Below are 20,760 nucleotides of genomic sequence, written 5' to 3'. Positions count from 1 at the left end.
TTTGCTCTTCTCGACAAAAGTAACGTTTGTAATCTGATCTATTATATATTGTATAAGAGTCTAATTATTTATTATTATTAAAATAATAATAATCCTCACTCAAATATTAATATATAATATACTTATTTATACAAAACATGTTTATAACCCTTTCCTCTAATTGCGACCACACAATTGCATTCGCTTAGCTGGGCATCTCCAAAGATGTATTGCGAACATCTCGTCTTTCGACTTGACCCCATTCAGAGTTTACAAATTCTGACACAATATTTGGTCCATCAGAATTTATCAAATCCTGATCCAAAACTGTTACAATCAGAGTTTGTTAAAACTCTTGCTAACTAGCAGTCCAAGTACCTCTTAAGGTTTACAGGGGATAGACTCAGATACATAAGTATCTAAAAGTATATGGTAGAGGTACTACCAATTCATCCTTACAACTTGTTATTACCACATTGAATACACTTCGAGGGATCTCCTCTCAGGTGTATTGGGTTCACACTGTTGATGAATTATGTTGGGTTATCAGTCCCATCCCCAACCTCGACTTAAGGACTACAGCATGCTCAAGCCCTTTAGTCAGCGGATCAGCTATATTATCCCGAGTTCCTATGAACTCTATAGCAATAATCCTATCAGATACAAGACCCCTTATAGACTTTAGTCTAACTTGAATGTGTCTCTTTGTTTTAGTATCATATTTTACACTTCTGACTTTGTCGATAGTTGTAAGGCTATCACAATGAACAGAAATGGCAGGAAGCGGCTTGCTTACTACAAGTAACATACTCATGAGTCCATGTAACCATTCAGCCTCCATTCCTATGGCATCAAGTGCACACAACTCAGCCTCAAAAGTAGACCGAGTAATCAAAGTCTGTCTAGAAGACTTCCAGGACACTGCTCCACCCGCAAGGGTAAACACATATCCAGTCACTCCATTGGAACCATATTTCTTAGCTATCCAACTTGCATCACTGTACCCCTTGAGTACCCCCGGAAATCTCCGGTAATGCAAGCCAAGGGAAATAGTTCCCTTCAGATATCTAAGAACTCTATCTGGTGCTTTCCAATAAGTCTTGTTTGGACAGCTTGTATATCTAGCCAACTTAGACATAGAATAAGAAATATCTGACCTAGTCACATTAGCACGATATTGCAAACTCCCAATAATCTGAGAATACCTTAACTGAGACATAGGAACTCCTGAACTATTCTTGACTAAGGCAACTTTTGAATCATATGGTGTACTAGCGATTCTACAATTTGAATAACTGTACTTCTCAAGTATAGATTTCTCTATATAATGAGACTGTGACAAAGTTATTCCATCAGTTGACTGAGTTAACTTGATCCCAAGAATCACACTAGCCTCACCCATATCCTTCATCTCAAAGTGCCTCTTCAAGAAACTCTTTGTCTCGTTAATAATCTCAATATTGGTTCCAAACAATAAGATATCATATACATACAAGCACACAATCATATAATCATTACCTCTAACCTTATAGTAGACACACTTGTCACATTCATTAACTAAAAACTCGAAGTCTAAAACAGTTTCATCAAATTTTTTATGCCAGTCTATAGGTGCTTATTTAAGGCCAAAGATGGACTTGACTAGTCTACATACTTTCCTCTCATTACCAGAAGCAACAAATCCCTCAGGCTGATCCATATAAATCTCTTCTTCAAGGTCACCATGAAGAAAAGTTATCTTTACATCCATTTGATGGATGATAAGACCATGTACAGAAGCCAATGCAATAAGCATTCTAATAGTTGTCATTCGGGCAACTGGTTAATATGTATCAAAGTAATCAATGCCTTCCATTTGCCTAAAGCCCTTAGCACTAGCCTAGCCTTGTACTTATCTATTGAGCCACCAGGGTTTAGCTTCCTCTTGATGATCCATTTATATCCAATAGTAGAATACCCATGAGGGAGATCAACTAAATCCAATTTTTTGTTTGAAAGAATTGAGTCAATTTCACTCTTTACAGCGCCTTTCCAATGCCTTGACTCTGAAGAATCCATGGCTTGATGGAAAGTTAAAGGCTCATCCTCGACATTGTAAGTGATAAAGTCACTTCCAAAGTCCTTGACTACCTTTGCACGCTTACTCCTTATAGGTTCCTCTACTTCGTCAGGAGTAGAGCTACTACCAGGATCCACCCCCACATTTGTCATCTTTTCCACATGATCAGGAATATAACTCGATGTGTGAGTGGGATCATCCTCAGAACTACCCAAAGGTATACCTTTCTTCATAGGGAATACTTCCCCAAAGAAAGTTGATCATGAAACTTAACTATCATATTCGCCACAATACCATCTATGTCAGATTTTAATACTAAAAATCTCATAGCAGTTGTGGTTTCAAGATAGCCCAGAAAGATACAATCAACAGTTTTCGAACTCAGTTTCTTTCTCTTGTGTTCAGGGACAAGCACCTTAGCAAGGCACCCTCACACATAAAGATAACTCAAAATTGTCATACGCTTTCTCAATAATTCATATGGTGTCTTGTCCATATATTTCAGAGGGACTCTATTCAATATGGAAATCCGTATTCAGAGCCTCTCCCCACATGTACTTAGGCAACCCAGAATTAATTAGCATACTGTTAATCATTTCTTTAAAAGTTCCGTTCTTTCATTCTGCCACCCCATTAGATTCAATTGTGTATGGTGGAGTAACCTCATGAACTATACCATTGCTTGCGCAAAATTCATTAAACAGGGTACTCGTATACTCACCACCTCTATCAGACCTTAAACGTTTAAGTACTTTGCCAGTTTGTGTTTCAGCTTTATTTTTATACATAATGAATTTATCTAGTGCTTCATCCTTATGTTTAAGCAAATAAACATAACAATATCTACTACAATCATCCATAAAGGTAATGAAATATCTACATCGATCCTTAGTCAACACACCACCAAATTCACATATGTCTGAGTGCACTAAATCTAACAAGTCTGAATCCCTAACAATATTATAAAAAGGTTTCCTTATTTGTTTAGCAGTTACATACACTTGACACTTAGATTTCTTATCAATGGCGTACTTTGAAATCAACTTTAAATTCATCATATCCTTTAGAGCACCAAAATTTAAATGACCAAGTCATAAGTGCCACAAATCAGATGATTCTGCACAATTAACAGAAGGTGCAACACTATCATTAATAAAACCACCTAAAACGGGTTCAACATATATTAAAAACAAACCATTAGACAAGTAACCCTTGCCAAAGAATGTACCAGTATGAGTAATAACTACTTTATTACACTTCAAAAAAAGTTCAAAGCCGTTTTTAACTAAACCACTTCCACTTATAATATTTCTACGAATAGAGGGAACATGATGCACTCTAGTGAGAGATAGAATCCGTCCATAAGCAAACTTCAGGTCCACGTTTCCTATTCCAAGCACTTGTGCAACACTAGCATTCTTCATCGTCACTATCACTCCATGACTCTGTTGATAAGATACAAACAAGCTAATATCAGCACAAATATGTATATTAGCTCCAGTATCAATCAACCACTCATGTGACAGATAAGTGAAAAGTAGAAAAGGTTTGTAAGTAACATAACCGTCAACGGTTCCAGAGGCAACAACCTCACCAATGACCATGTTAGCTACTGGCCCACTCGTGGTTCCAAGTCCAAGCACAGTATTTGCTTGAGCTACCACTCCAGCTTTCTTAGCTTTCTTACTTGGATAATCCTTGCTCCAATGACCAACCTGTCCACAAGACCAACATGGTTTGTTCACCTTTGGTTTCTTAGCCTTGTTTTTGTCAGGTTTAGTGTTAGCCTTCTTAGTGACTACCTTTCTTTTCTGTCCTACAGTCACTACATTCACCTTCGAGCTCTCATGTTCCACAGGCAACACATGTCCCTGTTTGGACTTGTGCTGCTCCTGTACAGAGATGTCCAACATCAAGTTAGTCCATGTGATCTCTCCTTTCTGTCTTTTCAGGGAGAGATCAAACTCTTCTTAAGACTTAGGGAGCTTTTCAATCACAAACATCACTCGAAACTTCTTAGGCAAGACCATATCGGACTCACCCAAAGCATGAACCAACATCTCAAACTGATGAACCTGTTCAGTCATGAATTTCCCATCCACCAACTTGAAATCAAAAAACCTAGCCACAGAATACTTCTCAAGACCTTGAGAATCAGTATTATGGGTTTGGTCCGGCTTATCCCATAAGACTTTAGCAGTATAGGCATCTGATGAATAAACATCGAATAAGGTGTTCTCCAAGGCTGCCAGAATGTCTACCCTAGCCACCCCATCCTTCTCAGCCCATAAAGCATAAGCCTTAACAGATTCAGCTTTCTCTTGATCCAACACCGGAGGATCATACGGTACCACTGGCCATAGACCCTTAACCGTTAACCAGAGCTTCATCTTTTTCTGCCAACGAGAAAAAGAAACTCCACCACTGAATTTATCAGGCATACCCGATAAATCAATTGGCTGGGGAAAATGGTACGTAGTCCAATCAATAGAAACAGTACCACCATAACCAGAACCAGTTTCAACGGTCTTAGGAACTTCAGTTTTGTTAACCATCTTGCTAATTAATATATAACACAGATAATCTCTTCAAGATTATTGGGTACAATTTAAATAGAACTAACACTACGCGCAATAATGGGATAGTTATATATAACAAATTAACAAGAACAAGAAAATTCAACCAAGTAACGAAACAAATACGAAGGCACAAACAATATATAATTAGAGACCGAATTGACAAGAAATTAGAGAAAATCACTTAGCTCTATGAAGCTTTATCAGAATTAGAGAATCAACTGAGTCGCCAAGCCTTCAAGAAGACTTAACTGTTCCTGAAGAGATTATTGCCCCACTTACGCTGTGATGTGTTGCTCCAATATCACTTCCAGGATAAAACATCTCAGAGCGATCCGTTCACAGATACGAGAAGGCTCAACAACGATCAGCACCTCAATTCACCAAGAAAATCAATGAATATATGTATGTATATGTGGGAGAGATCCAGAGAGATGATGTTCTAGGGTTTCTATCTATTTTCCCCAATCTACCTCCCTCTCAGATTTTCACACACTTCAACTTTTGCTCTTCTCTACAAAAGTAACGTCTGTAATCTGATCTATTATATATTGTATAAGAGTCTAATTATTATTATTATTAAAATAATAATAATCCTCACTCAAATATTAATATATAATATATTTATTTATACAAAATATGTTTATATAGTTTTAGCAATTGGCTTCCAGTTCAGGCCCTGAGCATAAGCCTCAGGCCCTAAACAAACCAAAACTTTTCAGCACCTCGGGACATGAACATCTAGCCTCAGGCCCTGAACATTGCAGAAAAATTTTCAGCATACCACAGGTCCTGAGCTTTCAACCTCAGGCCCTGAACATTGCAGAAACTTATTTTAGCACATCATCAGGCCCTGAACCTCTAGCCTCAGGTCTTGAACATTTCATAAATTTCACAATATGCTTCTCAGCTAAAACCGAAACAACTCTTATACAAATAAACATTCTTGCTCTTATTTCTACATGGATTTCACTAAGAAAATGTCTTAGATCCCAATATGAAAGTTTATGTCCTTATAGAAAGGAACAACCTCCACTTGTTATTAACCGGAAATTACATCAAGAAGATATATTACATGTGTCCTCAAATTTCCATTTTCTAACAGTTGCAACATTATTTTGGTTGTCAGTATCCACAAATACATCATCAAATGACTCAGAAAGTGGAATAGAAGATTTATAACTGATTATGCGGACGAATGCACAGGTGAACCAGGTTGCATCAAAAGAGGTTGTGTTGGTGTACTTTTATATTGTTCAAAATATTTGTCTGCCTGAGAACTTGCTAATTTTGAAAATAGGTTAAAGGTTGCCTCCTGAAAAGTATTAATAATAGGTAATGATACTCCAAATCTTATGAAATGACAAATCTGAATGTCTGCACACTTATTAGATATGCTTGGAAAAACATTTTTCCCATTATTGGAAAATAAAAAATTTCCAGGAAAAGACAACTCATCAAACCAAATGTTCCGTAAGATAAACATGCATTTATTGGCTAGATCATAGTAGCGATATGCACTTTGATGAAGCGAATATCCAAGAAAAAGACATTATCGGGAAGAAGGCACCAATTTATGGTCCGTGTATGGTTTTAGCTATGTAAAGCATAAACACCCAAAGATTCGTAATTTATCATAATTAGGAATCTTCTTAAACAACAATGAAAAAGGACTACGCCCTTGCAACACTATAGAATGAAGGCGATTATAGAGATAAGCTGCTATTTTTATAACAAATCTGAGATGGATATGTTGCCAATAATTGCTAGAGTCAACTCTTCCTTGAGTTGAAGAACCCTAGTGCGTGATTTAGTCGCATACAAGTGAGATAAAATAGACCATACCTTTTGTGAGGTATTAGCAACAGCCACCAATGGCATGACTTCGGCTGAAAGTGAACCAAGCAAAGATGACATAATTAATTGGTCTTGGTGGAACCAATGAATATAATCATCAGTCCAAAGTCCATCCTGACCAAACAGAGGAGGAGGAGTTGAGCCATCTAAATAAGCAAGAAGGTTATAACCATTAAATAATGAAACCACAATATTTCTCTAAGAAGGATAATTTTTTGCTGTAAGGGGAAAAGGGGTCTGTTGATGAGGATTAATAGCAATAAGTTGCTCACCAGTTGATGAAAACATAAGGTTCCCGATCTGCTGGGCTATAGAAGTAGCTGCTATTGTTTCAGTTGTAATTTCAGTTGTTTGTGTTGAATCATCAGTGGTGGAAAATAGAGTGGATGAGTGTTTAGAATTTATCATTAGATGTCTTTAGACATGAGGGCTCTGATACCATAAAGAATTATTTTTCATTAACAACAAGAGTGCTCTATATAGAGCTCAGGATCAACCTTATAAAATATAAAATATATGAAAATATATTTACAACTAATTAACAGGATATACGGGTGGTGGCCCTAAATGTCACTTGGGGGTTAAAAATGGCCCTAAATGTCACTTCAAAATGGTACATCGTGTAACGTTTATGCAAAAGACATAAAACGGTACTTCGTGTAACGTTTGGCATTTTGAATTTTTTTATGCACAAAACGGCAGATAAAGTACTGTTTTGGTACAAAACGCTATATGATGTACCGTTTTGAGCCAAAACGCTACTTCAACTACCGTTTTGCACATTATAAAAAAATTTAAAAAAAAATAAAGTACCAAAACAGCACACTATGTACCGTTTTGTATTAAAAAACAAAACGTAAGATGAAGTACCGTTATGAAGTGACATTTTGGGCCATTATTTTCAAAAGTGACATTTTGGACCATTTAACACTCAAAAATGACATTTTGGTCAATTGTTCCAGGATATACTCTATCTTAAATCGGGAAAGGTTCATAACCAGGATGGCAAACCAGCAAGGTGCAAGGGCAGTGACTAGCAAGTAATAACTGTGATGACAACTCTGAAAAATTATAGCAAGTGACAAGGAAATAACTTGTAATTTAAAGCTACGTGATTTACGGCTATGATGATTAGGAATCTATAATATAATGTATCGAAATTATACGGGACTTTGTTTAGCGTATTGTTGATATTCGCATATGAGAGTTAATTCAATATATAAATTTGTCATGTATATGAGAGTTAATTCGATATCTAAATTTGTGTGACACGGAGATATGCTATCTGGTGTGACGTATTTACTTGATACGACACTTATAAATATTAACATTTATTTTGACTTACCTTTTATAATTCACTTATTTTTATTATTAATTTGATAATTAGTAATGGATGAACTCGTCTTCAGAATTTAAACTTTGGTTAGAAATAAATATGATTAATCATCAAACACATGACTCATTATATCAAAATGTATCAATTGAGTCACTCATTGCAATTTCGACTCAATTTAGACCCGATGAATCATGTCTTTGATAATTTACCCAAAATAAATATTGTTTTATTTTATACCATAAAAATAATCATTACCTAAAATATTATTATATATGCATATGTATGTATGCATGCATGCATTCATGTATTTATGTATATATGTATATATATGTATGTATGTATGTATATGTGTGTGTGTATGTATGTATATATATATATATATATATATGTATGTGTCCGTGTATGCATGTATATATTTATATATGTCTATATATGTATGTATATATGTTATATGTATGTGTGTATAAGTGTGTATGTATTAATAAATGTATGCATGTATTTTTTATCACTATATAATAATGAATTATTGACAAAAATTCACATTAATTATGCAATAATTAATATATTTTAATAAATGAATGATAAGTTTGTCCAAAAAAATAAATGAATGATAAGATGAAAAAAATATTAATGTAATCTAAATGATTGACACTAAATATATGTACATATGATAAATATGTAATAATGACTTAGATATAAATATGCCTATTAATGATGTTTAATTGAGGGAGTAAGTGTGAAATTATTTTATATAAGTATTAATGTTTGGATAATATTTGTTAAATATTGATGAAAGTATTAGTGATTAAATTTGTTACATGGTAATGAATTAGAATAAATATAATCATTAAATATAAAATAATGAATCAGTATAAATGGTTGAAATTAATATTTTATAGATATTAATTAGAGTATTTATGATTAAATTTTCTAATTAAACCCTTATTGTTGTATTATATAATAGATATAATAGAATATATTCGTTATAATTCTTTTAGAAGTTCAAAATTTTAATATAGTAATTTAATACATTATTATAAAATTAAAAAAAAATTAAAAAAAGTTTAAATACATATGTGATAGGTCTCTAAATTTTGTGGGTCTTCCTTTATAATTGGGCCGAGTTCGAGTTTTAAGGTGCCTGAAACGGATTTCCCAAATGATCTCCGGGGAGACCTCTGATATGAAAATTGTTTTTAGGACAAATTATAAAAGAGAAGGTCGAGTTTACTATCTTGTGTAAAAATTGAGATCCGTGTGTTTGATACTTCGCTGAGTATGTATAGGGGCCTTGTCATATAAAGAGCACGTTTGTGGTGTACCTGGGTGGTGTGTTGGGTTGACAGTTGGGGTTACGTTGATAGGGGTGGTGGTATATGAATGATATACTACTAAAACAAATATCAATAGGTATCGGTTATAAGCATAAATAAAAGAAAATTAAACGGATGTTTTCGTGGGTGTAGAGAAAGGCCCCCTCTTTAACATCGGTTTTCAGCGATTATTAAAGACAACTATATACATCGTTTATCTTTTTTAAGTGTTAGTATCTTTTTAAAAGTGCTAAATTAATATTTCTTAGCAATTTGAACGTATCATACACAATGTACAAATAGGTACTTATATCATTAATTTCACTTAAAATGATGTATACAACAACAATTTACATCACTCGTACTGCAGAAATAATGTTAAAGAACCTGACATACATCAATTTTGTCTAGTAATCGCTGTATATATTTGTATTTTACAATGGTTGATGTTAGCCGGGCGATATCATAACATCAATAGACACCGGTTTTAGACCGGTGTAAAAAATGACTTTCAATACACCAACAAAGACAGCGGTTGCCTTTTTTGGGGAAATAGGTCTATATCAGTTGTCTATTGACTTTAACATCATGTAGTGATTTCTTAAAACAATGTTGTTGTGTATGACTTATCAAATTTTCTACAAAAATATACATTTTAATTATTGCTTTTTTCTTATTATAGTTTATAGACATCAGTTATTTTGCTTTTAAGTGATGTGTTATTTTTAAACATCCAACTAGCCAAATTACCAGTAACCAACCATACCAAAACTTGCAAATCAATAAATAATACCAAAACTTACCAACAATACCAAAAATTTAAAGCTAACAAGCCCCATTAACCAAAAGCAAGAACAAGCAAAAACAAAAAGTTATAAAATCACAAACATCCATAATGGTCACATATATCTCAAAAGCATAATTACCAATTTAATGTCATTTCAACAATTCAAATGATAGTATCATCCAACTTTTTGCATATTTCATCTGTCATAACTAGTCTACTAACAGAAGTCAATCCCTACATAACCACATTCCATCAATAACTTATCTAGACAAATCAGCAAGACTACAATCAACAAAAAACCAACTAGTAAGACCAAACTAATGCAACAATGTACCGTAAACTCAAAAAAATGTTCAAAAAAACTACACAAATCTTGTACATATTGAAGATCCTCGAACCACACTTCATCAAGATTCTCCCTTGTGTAGGACTTTTGAGTTTTAGCTACCCACTATAAAAAATTATAGAGTACAAAAAGAGAAAATTTAGCATACGTGTATAAATAAATAATGAGTTAAGCGCTTGCAGATTAGAACTAAAGTTACATTTATTACCTTGGTTATAGATTTGATTTCCTTTTCTCCAAATATGTCTTTCATATAATGCAAGACAATGTAACCACACTCATATCCACCTGATCGTATGGGGAATCCCTACTCCAATAACAAGTTAACAATCAACCAGTCCTTAAAATAAAAAGAATTTACTACAAACAACCTACTAAAGACAAATATGCAAAAATACATACGCTAAGGTTCAAACAAGGATAAAGAATAATATAGATTTTGTCCCTCCAGAATCCAGATACATTTTCGATTTCTAAGATAGCAGAAGAAAATGTTATGAAAAGTAAGCATATTTATTAACCTGGTTATCTACATACAACATCAATCTTTAACAGTCAACCAAGTGCAAAGTATTACATAACACAATAATTTGATTACAGAATATCTAGGCTCCTTGAAATAAAAGGTTCTAATATTTGAGGTATTGATGCTAACCTCTGGTCTAACTAGAGTTGCACCAGGGTAGGTCCTCAATACACAGTTAATAACTTCATTACATATATCCCACCTTTTGTTAGCTTCCGACCTCCAGAACACTACCAACCATAAAACATATCAATTTAAATATTAATACTTAAAGAAAAATAAATTTAAATAACTTCTTTAAATATGAATATCTCTCTCTCTGCTTTTGGGCCTTTTGCACTGATTTTAACTGCCTCCATATGTGATTTCAAGTCCATTATTATTTTGTTCCCTAGTAGCTCCACTATAGCATTACAACAACCTACATGACTTCCAAACATGAAAAGGAGATATATAGACTGTAAGTATTTAGCATTAGAACACTTGGTATGTTAACATGCTCCCAAAACAAAAGTTAATTTGGCACAAGAAAATTAAAATATGAAGATTGTAAATTTGTAATCCATGGTCATGTCTGTACAATTATCAATACATGTTTATTACCACTTATTATCATTACATGTATTGTAGTTATAAGAAGCTCTAAACATACATTAGACATCCTAACTGATCATGTTCTAGTTTAATTGAAATTTTCAATGGAGACCACGTTCTTTTAAAATTTCTATCATTTGCAAGGAACGCAAGGCATGCCACTCATGATTTTCAAGCTAATGTCGTATGTAAATATAGAAGATTATAATGTAGAAACTTCACATGCATTAGAATCATTGGCATAGCCTCCCCAAAAGGTGCAAGCTGGGCAAACTATGAAGGGCTTCGAGGCATAAAATGTAACAAAAATTGTAATTAAAATGTGAAAAACCAGAATTTTCAAAACCCTACGCAGGATACATGCGAAAAAACATATATTTAATTTGTAGATCAGATTGTTTACCTTAAGAAACTTTACGAGTTGGTTGACTAATGAAGATCCAAATCTTGTTCAATCAACATGCATCCCGCTCTCGCAATCTACGCTCTATCGATATACACACGAATGCTTGAACTCAAGGATCAGATGTATAATAGCACAAAGTCATTTCTTCTTTCTCTCTCCATCTTCTCTCTTGCTGGATAAGGTTTGTAATAAATGTCTTTTTAAAAAAATCAGTCACAAGAGATATTATCTTGAGAGAAGAAAAATGAATTATAACTCTTAACTAATTTGGAGTTATTATTAATTCAAAATTCCTAATTGTATTATAATTAAGTCTCACTTAATTACATAACATCTTAATTTCATAATTAATATTAGTTAATTCAAATATCATTATTTTTTAATTAATCAAGTCATATTTATTTAATATTATAAATAATTCATATTAATTTAATTTAATTTAAACCAATTTAAATTAAATAATATTTTATGCATTCTTCGTGTGTGACCCTATTAGGTTATTATTATGTTGGAAATAAATTCTAAATCTAGATTTAAAATCGTAAACAATGAGCGACATCTAGTAATACATCATTGTTACTCAAATAATAATAATTAAAATGGTGATTGATTAAAAATTTCATGAATAATGTACAATATAATATAATCCTTTTAACCCCATATTATATATTAAAATCGAGGCATGTAATGTGTAATCCTCTTCATAGTTTATTATGGGTTTTCTTGATCAATGAGTATACTATCATATCAAATCAACATTTAAGTGCGATAAGACATTTCATAGTCTAGCTCACACAAGAGGCCAATAATATCACTCTTAAAATTAGGATGGTTATATCATTTCTAGATCATTCATATTTCTCGTGCAACTCATAATATACCTGAAATACACTTTTATCATTACTCGGTCAAAGGTAACTTTTAATATGATCAAAATATATTAATTCCCTATAAAAATATAATAATTTTAAGTCTAAGGACCATTCCATCATTATCACCGTGGGGATTATTTATGACACTGTAAATATGTAGAATCTCACATGGGTTTTTCTAGCATCATGTACAGTTACATGTGCCTATGTTTTCGACTTTAGTATCACTATAACTATGATTAATGAGATGTGATCATCAGTCTGTCAATATAATCATTATTCTTGTGTATAATAGGTGTTATTTACTAGCTGATTAGTATATATATAGTTGTTAATTATTAGCTGTAAATATCTGACTTGTACCAGCTGTATTAGGCTTAATTTAGGTTGATATTATGGGATATGATAGGCTGATAATAGGGGATTCTATAGGCTGATTTCCAGGCAGATTTAGTGGGATCTGCTAGCTGATTTGTAGCTCTAATTAGCTCGGTTGTACCTATCGATACAGGAGCTTATTGTAAACATTTTCATTGGAAAATATAAGCATTTTTACACATCTGTGTCATGGTATCATAGCTGATTATTTAAAATCTGCTTCTGAACTTCTTGTCCCGCTTCATAATCAGTGTTTTTGTTTAAGTCTGACCTTCTTGGAATTCATCTCTTGGTTCGTTTTTCTTCTCGAATCATGTCATTGGAGCAATCTAACAACTTTCTTGTTCATTTTAATGGGAAGAACTACTCTGCTTGGTCTTTCTAATTTGAAATTCTTGTCAAGGGAAAAGAATTATGGGGCTACGTTGATGGAACGGTTTTTGCACCAGACACCAAAGAAAAGGACGGACTTGCAAAGTGGAAGGTGAAGGATGCTCAAAGTATGTCTTGGATTCTTGGGAGTATGGAACCCTCCATGATTCTCAATCTCAGGCCTTACAAGACTTCTAAAGATATGTGGGGTTACTTGAAGAAAGTTTACAATCAAAGCAAAGCTGCCCGACATTTTTAACTAGAGCTTGAGTTGGGACAACTCAGTCAAGGAAGTTTACGATTCAAGAGTTTTATTTTTCTTTTGAGAGTTCATGGAATTAAACACTGGTATTGTGTATGAGAGTGTTCCTGCTGAGGGACTGGCTGTTGTCCAAAATGTACATGAGATGAGCAAATGTGATCAATTTCTAATGAAACTACGGGGATATTTTGAACCAGTAAGGTCCAGCTTAATGAATAGGAATCCAGTTCCTTCAATTGGTACTTGCATAGGTGAATGTGAGCTCTTTTGGGAAGAACAGCGGCTCGTGACACAAACTTTCATCGATCAAAAAGCACAAAACTCTTCTCCAATTCCTGTTGCATATGCTGCCCTAGGAAAGCATAGGGGTGGAAGAGATATGAGTAATGTCCAATGCTATAGTTGCAAAGGATTTGGACATGTTGCTACTAATTGTACTAAAAAGTTCTACAATTACTGCAAGAAATCAGGGCAGATCATTAAATATTGTTCAATCCAACCATCAAGGAAATCTGAAACTGCCTACAATGTCTCAGTTGGACCCTCAAATGCTTCTAACTTTGGTCATTCCTCTGTTACTCCTGAAATGATCCAGCAGATGATAGTTAATGCATTTTCAACTTTAGGAATTTTAGGTAACAAAAACTCTGTTCATAAGCCTTGGTATTTTGATTCCGCTGATTCAAATTATATGACTAGCACAACAATACCCTTAAATAATGTTCAAAAGTATAAAGGGGATCTTCATATTCAAACCGATGATGGTAACTCTTTCTATATAACTTTTGTTGGTGATATTTCATCCTCTTTGAATACAATTTTTGGGTCCCCAAAGTTGTCTACTAATCTTATATTTGTTGGCCAGTTAGTTGATAACAATTGTACGGTTCAATTTTCAAATTTTGGTTATTTTGTGTAGGATCAAGTGTCGGGGAAGATGATCGTGAAGGGGCCTAAAATGGGACGTCTCTTTCCTTTACTCTCATCACCTTCTCTAGTATCAAAATATATTTCTTGTAATGCCGCTGATTTTAATAATCAAGTGTGGCATAAACGGTTAGGACATCCAAATTCTCAAGTTTTTAGTATCTTACTTAAATATGGTTTTCTTGGGAATAAAGCTTTGAATTCTTCGAATAAAGATAATATTCATTGTGTATCGTGAAAACTTGGTAAAGGCAAAATGCTTCCCTTTCCATTATATAAATCTCACACCACCAAAGCTTTCGAACTTGTGCATACAGATGTATAGGGTATTTCACTAGTAATATCTCATGAACATTACAAGTATTCTAAAACTTTCATTGATGATTTCTCTCGTTATACTTGGGTATATTTTCTTCGATATAAAAGCGAGGTCGTAAATACATTTAAAACTTTCCATGCTTTAATCGAAACACAATTTTTCGGAAAAATTAGAAATTTGCAATCTGATTCGGGTGATGAATATACATCAAATGAATTTCAATTATTCCTTCAAAATCATGGAATCATATCACAACAATATTTTCCATCAAATCCACAACAAAATGGTGTGGCTAAGAGAAAGAATTTTTATCTTCTTGATGTTCGAACTCTCCTCATTGAGTCTTGTGTTCCATCTCATTTTTTTGGTTGAAGCCCTGTCTACTTCTGTTTATTTGATAAACATATTATCGTCTCCCACCTTAAAGAGTGAATCTCCCTACCTTCGTTTATATAAAGATGAACCAGATTATTCCAATCTTCATATATTTGGATGTGTTTGTTTTGTTCATCTTCAGCCACATGAAAGGAATAAACTTACTGCACAATCTGTCAAATGTGTTTTCTTAGGATATGGTGGCACTCAAAAAGGCTTTATTTGCTATGATCCTAATACCCGTCGAATTCGTTTGTGTAGAAATGTAATTTTCTTTGAAAATCAACCATATTTTAACACACAAATGACTTCCCAACTCCCATCAATAGCTATATTGCCTCATTTTCCTGAGTTATCAACCCTAACACAGAGATTTAAACTGGGTCATGTTTATAATGGACGCACGTCTCCCACTATAGCTCCTACGACTCTTTTGGATGCACCTGATCCTATTACTTCCAATGATCCACCTTCTGTTCGGAGAAGCTCTAGAAATTCAAAACCTCCCGACATGTATGGTTTTACAAACCCAGTAGCCATGTCTAGTACTTTATCTCCCATCTCTATTCCCACTTGTTATAAAAAAGGCAATGGAACATGAGTGTTGGAAACAAGCAATGGATACAGAACTTCAAGCCCTTGCAGAAAATCATATTTGGGACATTATTTCCTTGCCTCCAAATGTCAAGCCAGCCGGTAGTAAATGGGTTTATAGTGTGAAACTAAAATATGATGGCTCACTACATTGATACAAAGCTCGATTGGTTGCACTTGGAAATAAACAAGAATATAGTATCAACTATGAAGAAACATTTGCACCAGTGGCTAAAATGACCACCGTAAGAACCATTCTTGTTGTTGCTTCCTCAAAATCTTGGCCTTTACATCAGATGGATGTCAAAAATGCTTTCTTAAATGGGGATCTTAAAGAGGAAATTTATATGAAACTTCCACATGGTATGGCATGGATAGCTCCAGATAAAGTTTGCAGGTTAAGGCACACTTTGTATGGGTTGAGACAGTCTCCTCGAGAATGGTTTGATAAGTTTTGTAGTACTCTTGTCAACTTCTCTTTTACACAAAGCCAATATGATTCATCTCTCTTCTTTTATAAGACACCAGCATGTATGTTCTTTCTTCTAGTCTATGTAGATAATATAATCATCACAGGTAGTGACATTGTGCTCATATCACAACTTAAAAATATGTTGCATCGTATATTTCAAATGAAGGATCTTGGGGATCTTAAATATTTTTTGGGTTTGAAAGTTCATTCTCGAGATCGAGGTGTATTCTTAAATCAACATAAATATGTCAAAGATCTTATTGAGTTGGCTGGTTTAAAGGAGGCTACTGCTGTTGATACACCAATGGAAGTGAATGTTAAATATCGAAAAGATGAAGGGGATCTTTTGTCTTATTCTTATTTATATAGATAATTGGTTGGTAGCCTTATCTATCTAATTATTACCATGCCTGATATTTCATATGTTGTCCATATAGTTAGCAGATTTATGCAATCACCTCGACATCTTTATCTTGTTGCAGTGAAGCGTATCATTCGCTATTTAATTGGGTCACCTACCCATGGTCTATTTTTCTAAAAACTTTTGATCTTCATTTGCAAGCATATAGTGATGCTGATTGGGCTGGATGTCCGGATACTAGAAGATCTATACTTTCCTCGAAGATGCCTTGATCTCTTGGAAGTGTAAAAAACAAGATCATGTCTCAAAATCTTCCACTGAGGCTGAATATAGAGCCATGTGTGCGACTTGTTCAGAAATTGTATGGTTACGTGGGCTTCTTTTCCAGATTGGAGCTTTTCAAATTAATCATACTCCACTCTATATTGATAATAAAAGTGCCATTCAGATTGCTTCCAATCCTGTATATCATGAATGAACGAAACACATCAAAGTTGATTTTCATTATATTAGAGATGCATTTACTCGTGGTGTTATTGAACTTTCTCATGTTGGTACTAATCTTCAAACAGCTGATGTATTCATAAAAGCTTTGACGCGTCATCGGCACAAGTTTCTTAGTGGAAAATTGATGATGCTAGATTTACTGGCATCAATTTGAGGGAGGGTGTCAATATAATCATTATTTTAGTCTTGTGTACTATAGGTGTTATTTACTAGCTGATTAGTATGTATATAACTTTTAATTATTAGTTGTAAATCTCTGACTTGTACCAGCTATATTAGGCTTGATTTAGGCTGATATTATAGGATATGATAGGCTGATAATAGGGGATTCTGTAGGCTGATTTCCAGGCAGATTTAGTGGGATCTGCTATCTGATTTGTGGCTCTAATTAGCTCAGCTATACCTATAAATACAGGAGCTTATTGTAAATATTTTCATTGGAAAATATAAGCATTTTCACACATCTTTGTCACAGTCAATAAACACACTAGTCTTAATGCATTATTATTATCCCTGAATAATAATACTCGAGTATGGACCATTAGGAATATTGATACTGTTATCACATCTCATTTTTGAGTCACATACTTAGAGATATAAAATACATATCATATTTCAAGTACATTTATTAATCTAACATTTGTATTGCAGTAAATAAAGACATAATAAATTATAAAATAAATAAATGATAAAACACTAATATTAATAATCCAAATGTCTTAAACTAAACATAATAGTGTTGTCTCTATGGTACAAATACTAACAAATCGCTCTAGTCATTCAGTTGCTATTAGAATCTTGACAAACAATTTAGTGTTTTCAAGATATTAAAGGTTTCCTTTTCTTCAATTACCAGATTTTTCTCCAACTGCACAACGTCATCTTCCACTTTTGTGATGTCAATTGTGCCTATATCGTTTGGCCATTACAGAGAACCATCTTACACTTAGATAGATTTTAACAAACAATAATATTTAAATGAAGATGCAACACAAGTATACAATAATAATTAATATAGTCCTGACCATAATAATGAGTAAAGTTGGTAATTAGTGCTTACGCACCAACTAGCTAACTGTGGTACCATCATGATTTTATGCATAGTCTGTAAATTGAAGTTCAAATGGTCTGAAAATATTTATATTAAAACACAAAAAAAGTGATGATGGTGAGTGATATTACCTCACCCTCGATTACACCAAATAAATTTATATACACACTGAATCACACATTAACTTTACGTAAAAATATACAACAAAGAGGGAAAACAACGAAGATTTGATATGAGCTCAATTTTATGACAATTATACTACAATCTAGCTATTAATCGAAACCTTGATAAACTTAATTTGTCAGAATAATTTCATAAAATTAGTAACATACATAACTCAGTAACTCGTATTATAATGGAAAATATAACTTATATACACACCTTCGTTTTGAGTTTTTGACAAAGTTCATCATATGCAGCTAATTCAGGTTACAACTCCTTTAATTTTTTACTGTAAATTTCTTCAATTTCACTATGTTTATGTAATTTCATATATTATCCAGATTATTGGAATCCCTGATTATTCTTCACTTTCCTGTTAAAACCTTTAGCTATAATAAAAATAGTTGTTAGTATTTGTAAACATTTCTAGTTCATTTTAAGTTGGACAATCTTAATTACTTCATATCTTAATCGTGCTTATTTTTTTAATACTTTATAAAAATGTTTGTGCCATGATTTAATTTAAGTTAGCTATTCATCTTAATCAACTTCATGTTTAAATTTTGCTCAATTTTTGCCCTCAATTATGATAGATCTATACTGTAGTGAATCTTTCAAGATGGTTAATGATAATTACATTATCATTTTAATGACACTGATTACATATCAACATTCATGAATAATAGGTCTAATTTAGGTAACTTACATTTTAATTTTTGAATGCTCTAATGATTGTAATTACTTATTGCTACAATTATGCTTTTCCAGGCCTCTTGAATAATCTTCTTTTAAGTCATGTTATTATTACTTAATATTCATTTATTAAAATAGATCAAACACTCTAATCTAGAATCATATTTATTTAAATTTACGGATTCGGATGACTTTTGTGATATGGTAATTTTTTGTGGTAGTATCTTTTATGACGGGTTTGACCCTATAATGAGAGGAATATTTCTTGCCACGAATGGTGAGCTTTGTTGCATGCTTTGAAATTTAAAACGGATTGGATTAAAAGTATATTGCCTTTAAATATCCATTATCCAACCAGTTTCTTCAAATATTGATTTTGGTTATGTGTGTATTAGTAATTAATTATTGTGAGCTTTTTTGGTTAATTATAATTAGTAAAAATTACATTATTATGGTAACGTTTTATGTGACCTGTGAATGTTTTGTAAAATTGATGTTGTTAACATGTATTTATGTATGTTTAGACTTTTATGTTACAAACTCGATGTTAAAATAGTTTTTTATTCTACTACAAATTAATATGTTTATGGATCTTGATGGTTTGATTTGGACATGATGTAATTTAGCTAGCGTAATTGATCTTCATCTTAAATTTTGTACCATTTAATAGGGCCATGATTGATGGCAATTTGTACCATTTTTGGACGGTCGTATTGATGACTTATATTTTGGGCTCTTAAGAGTCGATTAAGTGTCATTTTGTTGGCTTATATATTTTATACACAGTTTTGGAGTTTAATATATATTATATTTTTAGGAGGTTGATATTTTAATTCATAAATTGATGTTTTTAAGGAGTTATAAACTTATATAAAATTATATCTATGAAATTTCATCCTAATATAATTTTAGAATTATTTATTTTTCGTGGATAATCAAAGGGATCACTATAATTATTAGGTGCTCGTGTAGATTTTTGTTAAAACTATAATTTATGTTGTGTCATAAATGATTTTGACTTATTGGGGCCATGATAGTTGGTTGTTGGGTGTCTTCAAGAGACAATATATATCGTTGATGTTAATTGTTATGATGAAGACCATATATCTTTTGTTATCATGTCGCTCGACATATTTTAATTCCCAAGTTTACTCTTCTCTCTATTACTATCGTATAAATTATAAATATTTTGGATCATGTCTAACCAAAGGAACCATTTTCCTTTGGTTATAGTATGTTTTCCTTCTGGCATTTATATAGCCTTTTAGTTATTTTTTATCTTTCTAAATATTTATAAATATATATTGATAGGCAATAAAAATAAGCCTAATTGCATAATTAACGTCATATTAATTAGACCTGATTTGGTCCGAAAGAGAAGTCCAATTAATGAGGCCCCCAACCCTAAATATTTATTAATTTTGTAATTAATAAATAGGGGAAAATAACATCTTACAAATGGTATTTTATTAAGGATTTAATTCCTTGAGGTTTGGTCTCCAAGGTTCCCCAATGAATAAGGAGCCAACTTCCTGCATTCTTAGACTCCAAAATCCAATCTAAGTCTGAGGCTTATCCATCAAGTGTCCTAACCCTAACCAAATTCGAGGGTTACCAACACCTATATAAGGTATCT

The sequence above is a fragment of the Apium graveolens genome, chromosome 6, assembly GCF_009905375.1.
Source record: "Apium graveolens cultivar Ventura chromosome 6, ASM990537v1, whole genome shotgun sequence".
NCBI classification, from domain to species: domain Eukaryota; kingdom Viridiplantae; phylum Streptophyta; class Magnoliopsida; order Apiales; family Apiaceae; genus Apium; species Apium graveolens.
The sequence above is the reverse complement of the archived record's forward strand: the minus strand, read 5'-3'. Positions refer to the sequence as shown.